Genomic DNA, 10,371 nt, shown 5'->3' with positions numbered 1-10,371 from the left:
AAAGGTTTTCTTTGAAAAAAAAATCATCATGAATTTTGGCGCCAAAAAAACGCCTTACTATACTGTCGGAAAAAAAATGCGATTTTTCAACATGTTGTAAAAACATGCCATAGGATGAAATAATGTAAAGGAGGCCGTGAAAAACACTCCAGAAAGGTTTTCTTTGAAAAAAAAATCATCATGAATTTTGGCACAAAAAAAACGCCTTACTATACTATGTCGAAAAAAAAATGCGATTTTTCAACATGTTGTAAAAACATGCCATATGATGAAATAATGTAAAGGAGGCTGTGAAAAACACTCCAGAAAGGTTTTCTTTGAAAAAAAAATCATCATGAATTTTGGCGCAAAAAAAACGCCTTACTATACTATGTCGAAAAAAAAATGTGATTTTTCAACATGTTGTAAAAACATGCCATATGATGAAATAATATAAAGGAGGCCGTGAAAAACACTCCAGAAAGGTTTTCTTTAAAGAAAAAAAATCATCATGAATTTTGGCGCAAAAAAAACGCCTTACTATACTATGTCGAAAAAAAAATGCGATTTTTCAACATGTTGTAAAAACGTGCCACATTATGAAATAATGTAAAGGAGGCCGTGAAAAACACTCCAGAAAGGTTTTCTTTGAAAAAAAAATCATCATGAATTTTGGCGCAAAAAAAGCGCCTTACTATACTATGTCGAAAAAAAATGTGATTTTTCAACATGTTGTAAAAACATGCCATATGATGAAATAATGTAAAGGAGGCCGTGAAAAACACTCCAGAAAGGTTTTCTTTAAAGAAAAAAAATCATCATGAATTTTGGCGCAAAAAAAACGCCTTACTATACTATGTCGAAAAAAAATGTGATTTTTCAACATGTTGTAAAAACATGCCATATGATGAAATAATGTAAAGAAGGCCGTGAAAAACACTCCAGAAAGGTTTTCTTTGAAAAAAAAATCATCATGAATTTTGGCGCAAAAAAACGCCTTACTATACTATGTCGAAAAAAAAATGCGATTTTTCAACATGTTGTAAAAACGTGCCACATTATGAAATAATGTAAAGGAGGCCGTGAAAAACACTCCAGAAAGGTTTTCTTTGAAAAAAAAATCATCATGAATTTTGGCGCAAAAAAAACGCCTTACTATACTATGTCGAAAAAAAATGTGATTTTTCAACATGTTGTGAAAACATGCCATATGATGAAATAATGTAAAGAAGGCCGTGAAAAACACTCCAGAAAGGTTTTCTTTGAAAAAAAAATCATCATGAATTTTGGCGCAAAAAAACGCCTTACTATACTATGTCGAAAAAAAAATGCGATTTTTCAACATGTTGTAAAAATGTGCCATAGGATGAAATAATGTAAAGGAGGCCGTGAAAAACACTCCAGAAAGGTTTTCTTTAAAAAAAAAAAACATGAATTTTGGCGCAAAAAAAACGCCTTACTATACTATGTCGAAAAAAAAATGTGATTTTTCAACATGTTGTAAAAACATGCCATATGATGAAATAATGTAAAGGAGGCTGTGGAAAACACTCCAGAAAGGTTTTCTTTGAAAAAAAAATCATCATGAATTTTGGCACAAAAAAAAACGCCTTACTATACTATGTCGAAAAAAAAATGCGATTTTTCAACATGTTGTACAAACGTGCCATAGGATGAAATAATGTAAAGGAGGCCGTGAAAAACACTCCAGAAAGGTTTTCTTTGAAAAAAAAATCATCATGAATTTTGGCGCAAAAAAAACGCCTTACTATACTATGTCGAAAAAAAAATGTGATTTTTCAACATGTTGTAAAAACGTGCCATAGGATGAAATAATGTAAAGGAGGCCGTGAAAAACACTCCAGAAAGGTTTTCTTTGAAAAAAAAATCATCATAAATTTTGGCACAAAAAAACGCCTTACTATACTATGTCGAAAAAAAAATGCGATTTTTCAACATGTTGTACAAACGTGCCATAGGATGAAATAATGTAAAGAAGGCCGTGAAAAACACTCCAGAAAGGTTTTCTTTGAAAAAAAAAATCATGAATTTTGGCGCAAAAAAAAAAACGCCTTACTATACTATGTCGAAAAAAAAATGTGATTTTTCAACATGTTGTAAAAACATGCCATATGATGAAATAATGTAAAGGAGGCTGTGAAAAACACTCCAGAAAGGTTTTCTTTGGAAAAAAAATCATCATGAATTTTGGCGCAAAAAAAACGCCTTACTATACTATGTCGAAAAAAAAATGCGATTTTTCAACATGTTTTAAAAATGTGCCATATGATGAAATAATGTAAAGGAGGCCGTGAAAAACACTCCAGAAAGGTTTTCTTTAAAGAAAAAAAATCATCATGAATTTTGGCGCAAAAAAAACGCCTTACTATACTATGTCGAAAAAAAAATGCGATTTTTCAACATGTTGTAAAAATGTGCCATAGGATGAAATAATGTAAAGGAGGCCGTGAAAAACACTCCAGAAAGGTTTTCTTTAAAAAAAAAAAATCATCATGAATTTTGGCGCAAAAAAAAACGCCTTACTATAGTATGTCGAAAAAAAAATGTGATTTTTCAACATGTTGTAAAAACATGCCATATGATGAAATAATGTAAAGGAGGCTGTGAAAAACACTCCAGAAAGGTTTTCTTTGGAAAAAAAAATCATCATAAATTTTGGCGCAAAAAAAATGCCTTACTATACTATGTCGAAAAAAAAATGCGATTTTTCAACATGTTGTACAAACGTGCCATAGGATGAAATAATGTAAAGAAGGCCGTGAAAAACACTCCAGAAAGGTTTTCTTTGAAAAAAAAATCATGAATTTTGGCGCAAAAAAAAAAAACGCCTTACTATACTATGTCGAAAAAAAAATGTGATTTTTCAACATGTTGTAAAAACATGCCATATGATGAAATAATGTAAAGGAGGCTGTGAAAAACACTCCAGAAAGGTTTTCTTTGGAAAAAAAATCATCATGAATTTTGGCGCAAAAAAAACGCCTTACTATACTATGTCGAAAAAAAAATGCGATTTTTCACCATGTTGTAAAAACATGCCATATGATGAAATAATGTAAAGGAGGCCGTGAAAAACACTCCAGAAAGGTTTTCTTTGAAAAAAAAATCATCATGAATTTTGGCGCAAAAAAAAAAAACGCCTTACTATACTATGTCGAAAAAAAAATGCGATTTTTCAACATGTTGTAAAAACATGCCATATGATGAAATAATGTAAAGGAGGCTGTGAAAAACACTCCAGAAAGGTTTTCTTTGAAAAAAAAAATCATCATGAATTTTGGCGCAAAAAAACGCCTTACTATACTATGTCAAAAAAAAATGCGATTTTTCAACATGTTGTAAAAACGTGCCATAAGATGAAATAATGTTAAGTAGGCCATGCAAAACACTCCAGAAAGGTTTTCTTTGAAAAAAAAATCATCATGAATTTTGGCGCAAAAAAACGCCTTACTATACTATGTCGAAAAATGTCATTTTTCAACACCAAATCTTATTGAAAAATATGTTTTACTTAAGTCCACTTGTTTCAGCCATCTCTACCCCTCATTAGGTACCACTCTAAGGTACATTATACAAAAAAATCCAGTAGATTTCACTGTGTTTTGAAATAGCATGCAGAGCAAGTTAGTCTGCTCACAGGAAGTTAGCACGAGCAAAATCACTCCTCACATGAGGCCTCTGTTTGCTGTGATTTTCAAAGGTAAAGTAATACTTTTGACATATTATGGTGCCCAAGGAGTTGCTGAACACAAATGTGTCATTTGAAATGTAAAAAAAAAAGATTTAAAAGGGTAAAATAATTTTTCTCAACCGTTTGGTAGAGGTCAATATTTTAAAAATCGCTGGGTCTCTTCATAAAAAAAACATTGATTGTTGTTATTAGTGCCCCAAAGAGATAAGAAATATAAAGAAATAATTTTTTCATTGCCTTTTTCTTGGTGAGGATGTTTAAGGGTTAACTTAACATCTGTAAACAAAACAAAAACGTATCAACAAAGTTTTCTGTTAGAGTTTGTGTTCTTCTAAGTTTAACTCCAAGATTTTAAATACTTTCATTTACTGCAAATGAATATCTACTCCAAATGTCTCACTAATAATCATTATCAGCTTTAAAAACCCACAAAACACCCATCTATACTTGACCAACCTTAGTACAGTCCGGTTCCCCCTTCTATAAATCTGCTTGGAATCTTCCACTTCCTGTTTGTCAAAGTGGCCTTCTACCTGGACAGGTTTTGTTGGAGCTCATGCAACAAACATTTTGGGTAACTGCACTTTAATATGGATGGATGACACTGAATTAGAGTCTGTTTTAATGAGACTGAGTTAAGATGTGTAGCTCTGTCATTAAATAGAAAATTATTTCTCAGAATTCACAGAGAAAAGTCTGAAATGTTTGCTAGGTTAGCGTCCCACATGTTCTTTGGCTCAGCTAAAGCTAACTCTCTCCAACTTCTGGATCTCTTGAGTTACTTGTTGTTAAAATATCTTGCTAGAGATGCTGAAGCTCAGAAAGTCTGAGATGTTTGTTCAAAATAAGCTCATTCTCAAGTCTGATCTGAACTGTCCTCTTTTGTTTGAACTTTCCCTAAACTTAGGAGTTAATGACAGAGCAGCACATCCAGACTCAGTCTCATTTATGTAGAGATTAAACTTCAGTGTCATTCATTGATGTTAAAGTGCAGTTTTTCAAATGTTTGTTGCACATGCTCCCGACCAAACCAGTCCAGGTGGAAGACGATGTGAAGAGAAAGCTCCAGAGGATGAATATCACACATTTACGTTGGAAATAAATGTCCTTTGATTAGACATTGTCATGCAAAAGTTGGATTTCCCTTTAATGATGTTCAAATCTTTGTTGAGTGTTTTGTTGATGTTGGTTTCTAAATGTTTTCTGACACTCGGCCCCAAAGATTAAAACCTTCTACGGCTCACAAGCTGCAACAATTCACACATTATCAACTATCTTTCTGACTAAACTAAGATAAAAAGTGAAAAACGGCCTGATTCCTGCATCATGAATGTAAATCTTTTTGGTTTTTATGACGGTAAACTGAATATATTTGGGTTTGACATTTTATAAACCAAAACAAGAAATGAATTAATGGAGAAAACAATCAGCAGATTAATGGACAAAGAAAATATGTTTTCCAACATATATGGCTGAATTACTACAACATTGCAAGATAAATACAATTTAAATTCAGTTTTATTTATATAACGCCAATTACAGGTCAAATTGTCTCAAGACGCTTTATTTTTATATTTTTTTTGTCATATTTAAAATATGACAAAGTAAGAAATTTAAACCTCTTGACTAATCCAATTTATTATTTGGTTTTTAAGAGACTAATTGACAACTAAAATATGTTTCTCCACTAAAACTAATAAACATGAGGTCAAATCGAAGGAACAGTTTTAAATACTGCAGTCCCACGACGACAAGAATAAAGTTTGTCAACAAAAAGTAAATCTGCTGGTGGATTCCATTAAAGTCCTAATAAATGATAATAAAGTGTGATACTAAAGATTTGTGGTGCTAAAAATCTCCAAGTAAAGATATCAAGTTGAACATCTGGATGGAGGTTGATAAAAGTTGACCTCACTTCATTTCTCTGGAGCCGACTCCATGGATTTTATGGATGGTGGTTAAAGAGCTGCTCTTCTAGTGGTCTTCCTTCTCGTCGCTGTAAAAAGTCAGTCCATCCTGGCCGACTTCAACACCTCTTCATGACAACTTGTTCTGCCTCCGACCTGGTGGAAGCTCCAGAAACTCGGGAAAACCCGTGGAGACTCGAAGAACTCGTGGAGACTCGAAGAACTCGTCGGGCGGGGGAAGGTGTGGTGGGTGGTGGGGGAGTCTGGGTGGAGTCAGGGCGGAGAGTAGGCGGGGAGGTGGGTGGTGGCCTCCCCCCCCTCTACTCCCCCCACCCCCCCGCCTACTCTCCGCCCTGACTCCACCCAGACTCCGCCTTGGCTCCACCCATGTGGTCACTTGAGGAACTACGATGCCAAAGGGACGACGAAATCATTTCTTTTTGTCTGATCTGTAGCTCAGTGAGTTAAGGATTTGCCTGTGGAGCTGCAGGTCGCCGGTTCAAGACCAGACCCTTCTTAAGTTTTTATTAAAATCCTGACAAAGACAAAGAAAGAAAAGTGCCAGTGGCGGGTCTCGAACCTGTGACCTTCCAGTCACTAGTCTGTCTTCTAACCCCCTGAGCTATCTGCTCAGATACTAATTCTTCTTTTTTTTGCGCATTTATCATCTATTTTTTGTCGTTTTTTTGAGTTTTTTTTTAACTCGAGTCTCGACTCGACCGTTTTTCTCAGGAGGCTGGACTTCAGCCTTTGTGCTGGAGGGTGGAACCCTCAGTTCCAAGACTTTCCAAAGCCTCCACACCTCCCGAGTCCTCAGGACCTGAGCTTTCACACAGTCTGAGGGCTGAAATTTTCTAAGTCCCACAGTAGATCTCTGTTAGTTTGAACCTTCAGACAGTCTGAGGGCTGAAATTTTCTGTCCCACAGTAGTTCTCTGTTAGTTTGAACCTTTAGACAGTCTGAGGACTGAAGTTTTAAAAGTTTCTCAGTACTTCTTTGTTAGTTTGAACCTTCAGACAGTCTGAGGACTGAAATCTTAAAGGTTTCTCAGTATTTCTCTGTTAGTTTGAACTTTCTGGTTAACAGAAGCCTTAAAACTTGTGACCATGAGTCTTGATTTCACATTTAGACCATCCATCTCAGTTTTTCTCAGACCTTCACCTGTGGGTTTTTTAGAAATTCTCAACAAACTTTGATTCTCTTCACTGAACAGTAAAGTTTGTGGAGATCAGAAGGTAACATTAGTTTGATCGATGCCTTCAACCTCTAGTAGACTTTATCTGGAAAGCAGTTTTCTGAAATGAGCACTTAGTAAATCTGTCCACAATCAAACCAAGAACATAGAAAGAGGAAATGTTTGAAGAAACAACTTGATGTTTTCATTTCAGACAAGAAAACGCTTTAAGCCTTTATCTGTTTTTGCTCTTTTTGATTGTTTTATTGTCTCTTCTGTTTAATTTGATCTTCTAAAGTTTAACTGGTGTCTTTTCAAATGTTTTGTCTTTAGTTTGATTCTTCTTAAACATTTAGTTTTGCTCTTTTCTCACCTTTTATTCTTTTCTAATGTCTGATTTGATTTTGAAATGTTTTGTCTTTTTAATGTTTAATTGTTTTTTCAAATGTTTTATTGGCTTGTTTGAAATTTGTTTTTTTCTTTCCCAATATTTAATTTTTCGATTAAATCTTTAAGGTTTCTCTTTTTAAATGTTTTACCACCTTTTAATGTTTAATTTCATTTTTAAATGCTTCATTGTATTTTCTGTTTAATTCCTATTTGAAGTTTTATTGTCTGTAAGATGTAATTTTCTAATTAAACATTTAATTTTTTAATTAAATGTTTTGTCTTTTTAAAGGTTTAATAATCTAATTAAATGTTTTGTATTTTTTTAAATGTTTAATATTCTTCTTGTTTAATTGTATTTTTTAAATGTGTAATTATCGGAAATATTTTATCTGTAATTTTTAATCTTTGTATTTTAAAAATTTTGTTTAATTTCATAATTATATGTATTGTATCTTGTTTATCTAATTCAATATTTTGTGTTTAATATAGTTAAACATTAAATACAATTAAATGATATTTCCCTTTGATTTAATTGCTTTTTGTTATGTAGTTTATTTCTTTAATCTTCTTTTTCTGTCAAGATTTTAACCCCAGTCTTAAAAATGAAATAAACGCTTAAATCACAACGAAAATACTTCTGTTGTCACAATCATGAGTTTGTCAATTATTCAGTTTATCAATTCAACTTTATTAGTTTAGCACCTTTTACACAGATGACAAAACTAAACAAGCAAAGAGAAAAAACAATGCTAAAACTAAGATTAAAACTCAAAAACATTTAAAAAAAGATTTAACGTGGTAATAAAATATGTTGTGTCCAGGGGATGGAGGGAGTTTATTGAAGTCTTCTTGGGCTCACATGGGAAATCATTTAAAATATAAACTTGATATTCAGTCTAAGGAAACTGGAAACTGCAGAGCGACAGAAGAACCAACAATATCTCCTGTTTTCTCCTTTAATGAGTCGACTCTTCTTGTGCTTTCAGACTAAAGAACTACAGACTCTTCACAACCTGCTCAAACTCTTGGTACAGGACCTCACCACACGGGTCAAGAAGGTTTCCGTCTCATTTCTACTCTGAAGCTCACCTTCTCAAACTGCTGACAAATGTTTCTGCTGCTCTAAAGTCTGGCCTCCAGAACTTCCTAAAAACTCTCAAAGTCTCTTCTGCTGCAGGTTGCTTTGTAGAACTGTTCCAGAAAACCTCACTAAACCACATGGAGGAGCCTCAAGATAGTCGTCCAAATGAAACCATACAAAAACCAAACTAGCACAACCCAAATGCTAAAGTCTCCTGCAGCCTACCAGAGAACCTCTGAGAACAGAGAATCAGGACAGGAACTCTTACCTTCTGGACAACCAACCTTGGTTCACAAACAAGAATACAGAATGTGTCTGACCAAAAACCTCTGATGACTCACTACAGCCAAGATAAAGACACAACTCAGCTGTACCAAATCCACTAATCACTACACACATTAGCACCATGTGCTAACTGTGGCTAAAGAACCACATTTACCAAGACAACTATCCAGTACAAAGCCCTAAAACACACCAAGAAGCACATTAAAGACGATTTTACTGCTGGAAGCTGCAAGAAAACGCCTAAAGAACAGTCTAAAGCAACGGAACCAAACCCAGGTGAAGAGGAGCAGAGGAAATGTTTGTCTGCAGCTAAATAAAGCAGGAAGACACTGAGCTGCTCAGGTGTTCCTGATAACACCAAGCAGCCACCTGGACAGCCAATAGGAACACAGCTTCCTGGAAGTCCAGAGGGCTGGCTTAGTGAAGTAAATTTAGTTTAAAGTTGAAGCAGAAAGTTAACAAAGAAAGTTGAAAACCACCTTCTGATCCCTGAAATCTCTGAGTTTTCACACAAAGAACACCTGAACATGTCAAACTGGTTCCATAGTAGAACCCTCATTGTAAAAACGTCATAGTATGGTGTGTTGCTCAAAAAACATTAGGACCCGGCTGTCTAGGGTCGCCGAGGAGCAACACAAAAACAGGACAAACGCTGGTTTCCAGGGGGTTAGGAGGCTATTTATTTGAAAGACTAAGTTTATAACAACACAATATGTGAGCAGAAAAATCCCAAAGTCTGTCTTTAGTTCAGCTGAAAATATTAGTTTTTTCTTTTTTATTGACCAAACTTTTCAGGAAGTAGATGAAGAATAATTAAAGCTCTCATGTAGAAGTCCAACTTATTTTGGATCCTTGTGGAGAGTTTAATCTTTGAGTTTGTAAAGCTGTTGAGTTTTTAGAGTCACATGGATTGTTTTGACATTTAATAACCGAGTCCTGAAATAAAATTACAGTTGTGTATTTCTGTTATTTAGTCTGGACTAAACAAATAACAGCAGCATAAATTTTAAACGTCATTATGAGGAGTCTGGATTGAAGTTTCTCACTTGATAATGATCAAAACATGAAATTTAGGTTGGTTTAAATGAATATTCCACCTTAAATCTTTGAATGTTGACCTGAAAGGTTGGTTTCAGGAAGTATTCCACCTACAAGATCCTCACACATCCACCTTAAAGGAACATTCCACCAAAAATCCTTGGACATGCATATTGAATAACACCAACAAAAGGGCCTAAAAATCAACTTCATAGTTGAGTATATTGTCCAACAATGGGAGGAGAGGTGCTCAGGTAGCTCAGCTGGTTGAGAGGATGACTCATAAACAGGACTGTGTCAGTGATGCAGGTTCGCTTCCTCTCTACTTACCTATTAAATAATACCAACAAAAGGGCCTTAAAAAACATCTAAGTTTAGTTTGTCGTCCAAAAATATGGAAAAAACATCATAGTTGAGTATATTGTCCAACAATGGGAGGAGAGGTGCTCAGGTAGCTCAGCTGGTTGAGAGGATGACTCATAAACAGGACTGTGTCAGAGATGCAGGTTCGCTTCCTCTCTACTTACATATTGAATAAAACCAACAAAAGGGTCCAAACAACAACTTGGAAAAAAACATCATAGTTTAGAATGTTGTCCTTTCACGGTACATTCTGCTTTTTATAAAGCAGAACACCCTATGCGTTTGTGAAATATTGCATGAAGAATCACTTTTAGGTCTCCAAGTGCAATTTCTTTCAGTCCAGTCACAGTCAAAATATTAAACAAAAACTAAAAAAAAAAGCCATTAAAAACTTAAAATTGATTGGTTCCATAAAAATACAATATAAATTTTGAGTATTGGG

General features: G+C 34.5%; 1 protein-coding gene across 1 annotated transcript in view; it reads left to right on the top strand.

Moving 5' to 3' along the window:
• Nucleotides 1-9,006, top strand: part of LOC111572034 (transmembrane protein 79-like) — a 22,464-nt gene extending 13,458 nt beyond the window's left edge. Inside the window, exon 6 of the mRNA XM_055018201.1 lies at nt 8,149-9,006. The gene's annotated coding sequence lies outside the window, so the exon portion shown is untranslated. The remainder of the gene's footprint in view (nt 1-8,148) is intronic.
• The last annotated feature ends 1,365 nt before the right edge of the window (nt 9,007-10,371 follow it).

The sequence above is a fragment of the Amphiprion ocellaris genome, chromosome 15, assembly GCF_022539595.1.
Source record: "Amphiprion ocellaris isolate individual 3 ecotype Okinawa chromosome 15, ASM2253959v1, whole genome shotgun sequence".
NCBI lineage: Eukaryota > Metazoa > Chordata > Actinopteri > Pomacentridae > Amphiprion > Amphiprion ocellaris.
Note: the sequence above shows the minus strand (reverse complement) of the source record. Positions and strands in the feature narration are given on the sequence as shown.